Source organism: Myotis davidii, unplaced genomic scaffold, assembly GCF_000327345.1.
Source record: "Myotis davidii unplaced genomic scaffold, ASM32734v1 scaffold217, whole genome shotgun sequence".
Lineage (NCBI taxonomy): Eukaryota > Metazoa > Chordata > Mammalia > Chiroptera > Vespertilionidae > Myotis > Myotis davidii.
The window spans coordinates 10,430,478-10,439,768 of NW_006290034.1; the positions used below are offsets into that span (position 1 = coordinate 10,430,478).

At 43.1% G+C, this 9,291-nt stretch overlaps 1 protein-coding gene across 4 annotated transcripts in view; it reads right to left on the reverse strand.

Annotated features, from left to right (window-relative positions):
• The window catches only part of LOC102767867 (myomegalin), a 135,927-nt gene that overhangs the window by 118,909 nt on the left and 7,727 nt on the right, over positions 1 to 9,291 (reverse strand). The window lies entirely within an intron of this gene.

Sequence of the window (9,291 nt, forward strand, 5' to 3'; positions counted from 1 at the left end):
TCACCTCTGGGACCAGCCACACACTGTTTTTTTTTTTTCTACCTTAACTCCTTATTGCTGAACAGCCATGAGCTCCCAAGTTTGTCAGAATTATTCCACCTACGTGGAGGCTGTGGTCAACGGCCTGGCCAACCTGCATCTGTGGGCCTCCCACACCTACCGCTCTCTGGGTTTCTATTTTTACTGAGACAATGTGGCTCTCGAGGGCAGGGGGCCACTTCTTCCGAGAATTGGCTAAGAAGAAGCCCGAGGGTGCTGAGCGCCTCTGAAATGGCAAAACAAGCGTGGTGGCCACATTCTCTTCCAGGATGTGCTGCAGCCTCCCAAGATGAGTGGGAAAAACTCAGGGCCCATGGCAGCCACCCTGGCCTTGGAGAGGAACCTGAACCAGGCCCTTTTGGAGCGGCAGGCTCTGGGTTCTACCCATGCTACCCTCAACTCTGTGACTTCCTGGAGAACCACTTCCGGGGTGAGGAGGTGAAACTCATCAAGAAGATGGGTGACACCTGCCTCACCTCCGCAGGCCGCTGGCCCCCAGGCTGGGCTGGGCGAGTATCTCTTCAAAAGACTCAACCACAAGCACGACTTGTGAGAGGCCCCTCTACATCCCCTGGTGTCTGGCTTTTATCTGAGCCTCTTCCTGAAACTACTAACCATTCTTTTAACCACCCTGAAGCCCTCTCCATACATTGGACCAAATGAAAAAAATAAATCTCGTTGCAGCAAAATAAAAAAGAAAGAAAAGAAAAATATTTTCAAGTGAGAATTAAAAAAAAAAAGAGGGAGAATGTCAACCAGTTGAAAAATGGGAACAGAAGAGTATTCCAACATGAGGCAACAGCAAAGAAACTGAGTCGGAAAGGAACAGAAAATCTGATTGGGACCAGACTTTGGCCTTGTGGGATAGGGAAGGATATTGAGTTTTATATGAAGGACAATGGAAGAGCAGCAAAGAAACTGAGTCGGAAAGCAACAGAAAATCTGATTGGGACCAGACTTTGTCTGGCCTTGTGGGATAGGAAAGGATATTGAGTTTTATATGAAGGACAATGGAAACCACTGAAGGATTTTAAATCAGGGAATGAATGGTAAATGACCAGGTTTAGATTTTAGACAGATCATTCTGACTGTGGAGTGATACTACGTAGAGGGAACAAGGGTAGACAGGGAAAGCAAGGAGTTGTGATGGTTTTAACCAAAGAAAAAGACCTGGAGATGGAGAAAAGCAAAAAATTCAAAATATGTTTAGGAAGTAGAATTGGCATAGAAAGCAAAGTCTATTAATGGAAATGCTAAAAACACCAATATTCAGTAGCAAGAGGTGTATCTATCCAGCACAACAAAGACCACCATCCCTAGCACAGAAGGGGGGAAAACCTCAAAATTATTAACAAATAGTTGTCAACCACTTACTATGTTTTTAGGCACTGTTTTAGGCACAAATGTACAGTGAACAGAACAGACAAAACCGTCTGCGTTTGCCCAGCGGTGTGGCTGGATGGATGTTTCTCTCTCATTGATGTTTCTCTCTCCCTCTCCCTCCCTCTAAAATCAATAACAACATATTTTTAAAAACTAAAAAAACAGATGCCTGCACTCATGGAGCTTAGAGAAAAGGGGAAACAAAAGGAAAATGTATAGTTAGAAACTAGGGACAAGTACTTTTAAAAATTAAAGTAGAGATGAGGCTAGGGAGTGCTGGAAGCAATGGGGCATGTGTGACGATTTTCACTAGGCAAGGTTTCTCTGAAAGGCACTACGGGTAGCCTTGGGGTATTGGGGGAAGAATTTTCTAAGCAGAGAAAATCAAAAGCAACGGCTCTTAGGAGGGAGCACGCCAGAGTGGTTTTAGAACAGCAAGGAGGCCAGTGTGGCTGGGCAGAGTGAGCACGTGGTGAGTAGCAGGAGGGGAGGTCAGGGGAGTAACGGGAAGGCTGGACGGGAGCAGACTATCTAAAGCCTTTTGGGACACTGAGAGGCATTTAGCCACTGGAGTCTTGTGCGTCTAAAAGAGAGATGAACTGAGTGACGAATGTTTTGGGCTGCTGTTTTGACACCAGACTGGCTGGGTGGGGGAGGCAGAAACAGAGAGAGCATTGCAATAATCCTACAATGAGATGCTTTCAACATTTAGCTTATTCCTTAAACCTTGGATACTCCCAGTTGGTTGCTGGAAAAAATAATTCTGTAGACAGAGATTTAGAGGGCTTCTCTTTTTAAAAAGCCATTCACAGGGAGGCATTTGTTCCGAAATTGTTGATGTTCTTTTTTCACTGTCTCAGGTCTGGATCTTGGCACGAATCTTCACTTTGTTAATTTCCAGATGGACATGAAAGTACCAGAAAGGACACATTCGTCTACACACACCACCTGCCAACTCTTGATTATGCAAAAGCAGATCGCCAGTTGGTGGTTCCTTCCAGGCCCCCTGCCTCTTTCCTTTTCCACTTCTCATTAAAAACTTTCCTTGTGAGTGAACAATGAAAGAGATAAGTGTACTACTTGGATAATGACACTATCAGCCACAATAATATCTTGAAAAATCTGTAGGGACTACAACTTATACTTGGCTGCTTCTATTCATGAGTTAGATGAATTCCTTTATGCTCAGCCCATAGTACTACGTAGCCACCGGGAGCAGGGTCATTCCTCAGGCCAAATTGAGCCCATTCCACATGTTCTATTTGGTCAACACAAAGTTGACCCATTTCTAACTTTTCTTGGAAAATGAACGGGTCTAGCAATACTTGGCCTGCCTTCCCACACGCAGATAACCTGCCACCTTTAAACAGAACAGGTGTATTCTCCAGTTTGCCACAGTCCTGCTCAGTCCCAACTCATGAACTCTCTGTGATACCTGCCGGACTCCGTACAGGGCTTGGAGGCTATTTTCCTGATATTGATAAAGCACAGACAGATTTCATTTCTGCTTAAAGACACAGTCTCGAGTAACCTATTGGCTTTAGCACACGTTTCATTAATCTGTGATTATAAGCTCATAACTGTCTTATGATGTCACTTTTACTTCTTCTGGCCTTCAATTTCCTCAAATATTTGTAAAAGAAGTCCACGAATGTCTACAGTTCCTTACAGTGTTTATGCAATTCTATTCTAGTAGATGCTTAAGCGTAAAACCCATTTTAATACTTTCCAAATATCTGGGGAACTGTCCAGACATGATCTCATTCAATCCTCCTTGCTCTGAAGATTCCACATTCAAGATCCATCAGGAGCAGGTTACAGCAAGGCCATGCCTATGGGCCCTCTGAGATACCTCACCTTCTCTGCTCCGCCCACATCCACTCGGAGCTAGCTGTCTGCCGGGATGAATCAATAACTGAAAGGGCAGAGAGGATGGATACCAAGTTAATGGGATTATTGTAGTCTCTGGAGGTTTTTTAAAAATCACTTTAACTCTATTAACAGCTCAAGTTCCCTCTTATTGCCGGAGAGTGGGACTCACTCAGCAGCTCCAAAAGGTTGGCAAGGAATCTGTTGCTCCCCCAGGGAAGGGGGGCTCATGGTGAAGAAACACAGGGTATATGTTCAGGGGATTGCAATTCATGACATCTGATAAACCAAAGTGCAAAGAGAATTGGAGTATGCTACAGTCCGGCTCCAAGCTTGCCCCCCTGTCACCCCACACACAACATCATACACACAAAGCAGTAATATATGTTGCTAAATTCTTCCGTGTTACCCAAGTCTGAAAAAAAAAACTTGTTTATTTTTTGCCCCAGTTTCTAAAATTCAAGTGTTTCTAGATTCCTTTTTTTAACACGAGTCCCCGATTGACTCATGCTCAGCGAGTGTGTGGTTCGCCAGGGCATTTGTAGCTCTCCTACACACATGGACATATATGATCTTTCCCCCAAGATGCTTTTCCCTTAAATGTAGCTTTTCCAGAATAAATGAACTACACTTTCCCTCTATGAGCCTCATCCTTTTCTCCCTACCTCATGCATCTGTTGATACTGACACCAATTACACTAAAATTACACTCATTAAATTTTATCAGGACATTCTTCTGCTTAATTTGAAGAACCAAGCATTTTCCAAGTACAATCCACCCACCGGTTCACCTACTTAATTTCTGATGGTAATATACATTTTCATGATTTGCTCATAAGCAGCTATGAAGACACTGGACTCAAACTATGACATTCAATATCTCCTATTACTAGCTTTCCCTATAGTTTTCCAGGGTGTTTAGGTTGAGTATGAGCAGAAAACAACTGCTCCTCCCAAAGCCATCTGCTATACTCTGACACTCTAATGCTGTCGAATTATGCTCTAATCATTTCTTCCAGCAACTTTCTCAGTACACATGGTAGCTTCACTTATGTCAGGAATCTCCAAGGCACTCGATTTTGCTTTGCTTGAAAATGGCCACTGATACAGCTCCTTTCCAAGGTTTGAGCAGTTTGCCGGTCCCACCAGTCTAGTCTCTCACACTGTGGGGAGGGGTAGAAACTTAAGTCTTTCTGCCTTAGCAAAGGGTGACACCACAACTGAGCCCACAGGGAGATATTCTCTATGAGGCAGCCATAAGCCGTCCTTTGCAAACTGCATATGTGGCGTTGCTGCCTTGCGTTGGTCTGTTTAATCTGTGGACTGAGAAGAGAAATGGATCATGCTAATGCACCATATTATACGTGAGCAATGGCAAGATGGTGATTGGACAACTTCACCATCACAAAGCAGGCTGTGCAACAAGTCTCTGAACGGAATGAAATATTAGTACCCCTGGACCAAACTCACCCCAAACTACTTATAAAGAGGTGTTGTCTATCTACATCCCATTACTTTTTCCTTCTTAGTCTCACCTATTAAGATCATGAATCTAGGGCTAATTCTTCCCATATGAGTGCCCAAACTCCCAAAGGAGTGGTGGTTTTTTTCAGGCCTCTCCCCAGGGCAACTGCACACACTGACGTTGTTGGACTACCACACAATGTGGTCCCCCTACTTCATCCCCCCCACCCCCAACCACCACCACCCTGCTTCACATCTCTGAGCCGGGGGACAAAGGCCAGCTCCTAGAAGCAATTACTATCTTTTAAACTTCTTTTTATGATTTTCTTCTTCAGAAGGAGAGAAAACAATATGCTATATATAGTAGTACTTAGAGCACAAAATGGCCTCTGATTGCTACCTTTAGGGTTTTTCATTCCTTTTCATAAACATGTAAGTTGCTTATATGGCGAGCACTGGTAATAGAGGTGAAAAAGAAATACACCCTGTCATCAAGGTGCTCAGAGTCTACTGGGGGAGGAGGACAGGATTCAAAGAGATAATTCTTAGAATAATGAGATTTAAAACAGATTTCAGAAAATAAATGAGATAATTTTGTCCTTTTTTTGTGGTGGGCGGGGGGGGACACTAGGAAATATACAGAAAACAGAGAACATGTGATCTAGGCCTTGAAGGATGGGTGTGGGTACATAAGAAAACAGGAGAGGTGCATAGGCAAGGGTTTAGGATGGTATAATTCTTATTTTTTTAAAAAATGAGGAACCATATTTTGATTTAATTTACATTGCCTTTTTATTGCATGTCCTTGATAAAAGATGAAATGGGATTAGGCTCGGTGTGGCCTTCTCAAACAGTGGGCGATATGTGTGGTATGATGGGAAGATTGGTGAAGTTTGATGATTATTTGGGTCTTTTCCAATATTAGGCACTGACCTAAACACACATTTTCTTTTAATTCCCATATTCTTAAAGCACACTTGACATGAGTTGCTAGGTTCTGGTTCAAATGAAAGAAATCTTTCTAATGTTCAAAGATTTATCTTTCAGGCCCAGCCAGTGTGACTCTGTGGTTGAGCATCAACCCAGGAACCAAGAGGCAGTGATTCGATTCTTGGTCGGGCCACATGCCCAGTGGAGGGCAGGCAGGAGGCAGCTGATTGGTGATATTTCTCTCTCATCAATGGTTTCTAGCTCTTTATCCCTCTCCATTCCTCTCTCTCTAAAAGTCAATAAAAATACTTTTTTAAAAAAAGTAGTTTTAAAAAAAGATCTTTCATATTCTTAGTTTATATCCATATTCAACCCTTGCAGATAAAAAAGGGCCTGAAGGAGGAGAACTGTGGCCTACTTTCTTTAGTATGTGAAGCTCTGGCTCTGAGAGCTTTTACATGGTAGGGTTTCACAAGCAGTGCCAACTTAGAAACAAAGGGTGTCAACAGGTAACAATCTCTGGACTGCCTGTGCACAACTTTACAGTTCAACATGTTTTCTTACACTGGAATTTTCCTCAACACTAATCTCGAAGTCAATGACCACCATCATTATTTACACAACCACCACCACTCACCACCAATGCTGCCGCCATAATTTATTGAGTGCCCAATATTTTCCAGGCATTATCTCATTCCAGCCTCACAAAATCCTGTAAAATAAGCACTGCTCCCCCAATTTTGCAGACACAGAAATAAGGGACCTGGAAGGATGAAGTCATTTGCCCAAGATCAGCTATTTGGCTAGTTGGTTCAGAAATGTGAACACTGTTTCTGTCTGATTCCACACCTTTACTCTGTCCTCTCCACCCTATTTGTACCCACTCAGTTACTGGGTAAATGAGCCTCCTTTGTACCTGCCTTGCCTCCAGGGAAGCGACCTGGAAAGTGAGGTGAGAGGAAGGGTGGGCAGTGGTGCTGTGGGAAGGAGATGGGATTGAGAGTCAAATCCTGACACAAGTTTGTTCACTCTTGAGTATGTGAGTACTGGTATAAACAGATGCCATGTGACGAATGACTAAAATCCTAAAAGGGAAGTGGCAAATATGACTTTTTATAGAAGTCCTATCCTAAAACGTGAGTCATCTATTATTTTATACTTCCCTATTTCTAGCCAAATTTCTCCAAGTATCCACGCCTGCCTTGCCCCCTTGTGTGATGATACCTGGCATTGTCCCTAACAGGCAAAGGCAACCAGCTGACAGGCAGGAAAGGTGATGGGAACAGACACAATCCAAATGGGAAAGGCCATTAGTGAATAAGCTTCTGAGACTTCTCCTCGGATCGTTTCTTCTCTTGCCAAGAGAGACACTGAGTATATATCTCTCAGGATCCAAATGTTGCCAGCTACCCTCCACTTGGCACCATAATTGCAAAAACATATAAATTAAATGCAAATGGGGTAGAAGTCACAGATGCAGAACACCAGACTATCATATGATAAATGCAGTAAGATTATAATTTTTTCTTATCTCAAGAGCTATCATTATAAAATTGCAGGCTAGGATGCCTAATTGTCAGAGCCCTTCTGACAGGAGAGAGTATTACTCCGAGCCTCCCTCTGCATACTAAGTATGGGCTGACTTGACACTGCGACAGTGGTATCCAGTTTTCTCCGACACAGGCTGCAATTTACACCCTTCACTCAACAGTCTGTATTCACTGAGATTAAACCAGGGCCAGCTGAACTCTGGGAGGCAGTTTTTCTGGAGTGTTAAGTCCTCAGTAGCTCTATGGGGCTACAAGCATCATTGTGCATCTGCAACAACTTCGAGTTTTATGACCTATTTTGCTCCTATACTAAGTCTTCACTAAAAGGAACTAACATTTTTAAAAAATTTTTAATTGATTTTAGAGAGGAAGGCAGAGAGAGAGAGAAACATTGATGAGAGAGAACCATCAATCAGGGGCCTCCTACATGCCTCCTACTGGGGATTGAGGCCACGACCCAGGTATGTGCCCTGACCGGGAATAGAACTGTGACCTCCTGGGTCATGGAATGACACTCAACCAACTGAGCCGCTCCAGCTGGGCAAGGACATTTTTCTTGCTGCTATCCATCAAGGTTCAGAAAAACCACTTACTACTGTAAAAAAGATAAAGGCAGTTCAAGTAATTCTTTTCTTCACTTTGACCTATGAGGTTATCAGATATCCAAATACCGAATGAATTATCTCCCCTACCCTCTGTGCAGGAGGCAGCTGATTGATGTTTCTCTCTCATCGATGTTTCTAACTCTGTTCCTCTCCCTTCCTCTCTGTAAAAAAATCAATAAAATAATCAGCCAAGACACTGATATCACCCAGGATGGTAGATGGGCTCTCCACCACTTCGAAAACTTAGCTTGCGCTTTTTTGCTTTTGGTCCTGGCACTGCATTCTGTACTCCTCAGTTTTCATGGACAAGCACCACCCACAAGGCACTGGGTATGCCAAGGCAACTGGCTCAGTCTATCTCAGAACGCAGGACCAAGCATCAAGAGATAGGTGATTTCTCCACCCCCACCCCCGCTTTCATCTTTTTATTCACATTATCTTGTACTGTTTCCTTTCTTAGTATTGTCTATTTCCAACGATTTGAAAAGAATTATGCGCTCTAGAAATTTTGGAAAGGATAAAGGTATACAGCAAAAAATAAAAATTATAAAAAGTACGACCACCTAAAGGCAATATTGCGAAAGATGTTCAGGTATTGCTCTTCAGTTCATATGCCTATGTGAATTCTACAAAATAGAAATAATACTGCACGAGCTATCTGTATCTTGATTTTATAGTATTGAAATTGAAGGTTTTGAGGAATACATTTTTGGGAGAAGAGGAAGAGGGAGGGAGGAGACAGGTGAGTGAAGAAGAAAGTGTTATAACATTACAGATCTGCCAGAGGTTAGAAAGAATGAATTAGAATCTTCCTTCTCAGTATAGTTTTATATATTAAAAAAGAGCTTGTCCTAACTGGTTTGGCTCAGTGGATAGAGCGTTGGCCTGTGGACTGAAAGGTCCCAGGTTTGATTCCGGTCAAGGGCATGTACCTTGGTTGCAGGCACATCCCCAGTAGGGGGGTGGGGGGGGTGCAGGAGGCAGCTGATAGATGTTTCTCTCTCATCGATGTTTCTAACTCTCTATCGCTCTTCCTTCCACTCTGTAAAAAATCAATAAAATTTTTTTTTTTAAAAAAAAGAGCTTATAGAGTCCTAGAGGATAATAAAATTGACTGAAGGTTACCAAGGGTGGGAACTGTTGAAGTGGTGAGAGATTCGAAAGCAGTGCTGAGCCCTAACTGATTTGGCTCAGAGGTAGAGCGTCAGCCTGTGGACTGAAGAGTCCTGGGTTCGATTCAGATCAAGGGCATGTACCTTGGTTGCGGGCACAACCCCAGCGGGGGGCGTGCAGGAGGCAGCTGATTGATGTTTCTCTCTCATCGATGTTTCTAACTCTCTATCCCTCTCCCCTCCTCTCTGTGAAAAATCAATAAATTTTTTTTTTTTTTTAAAGAAAACAGTGCTGGGAACAATTCAAATTGCAGGGAGAGGAATGAAGAGCTGCCCAAC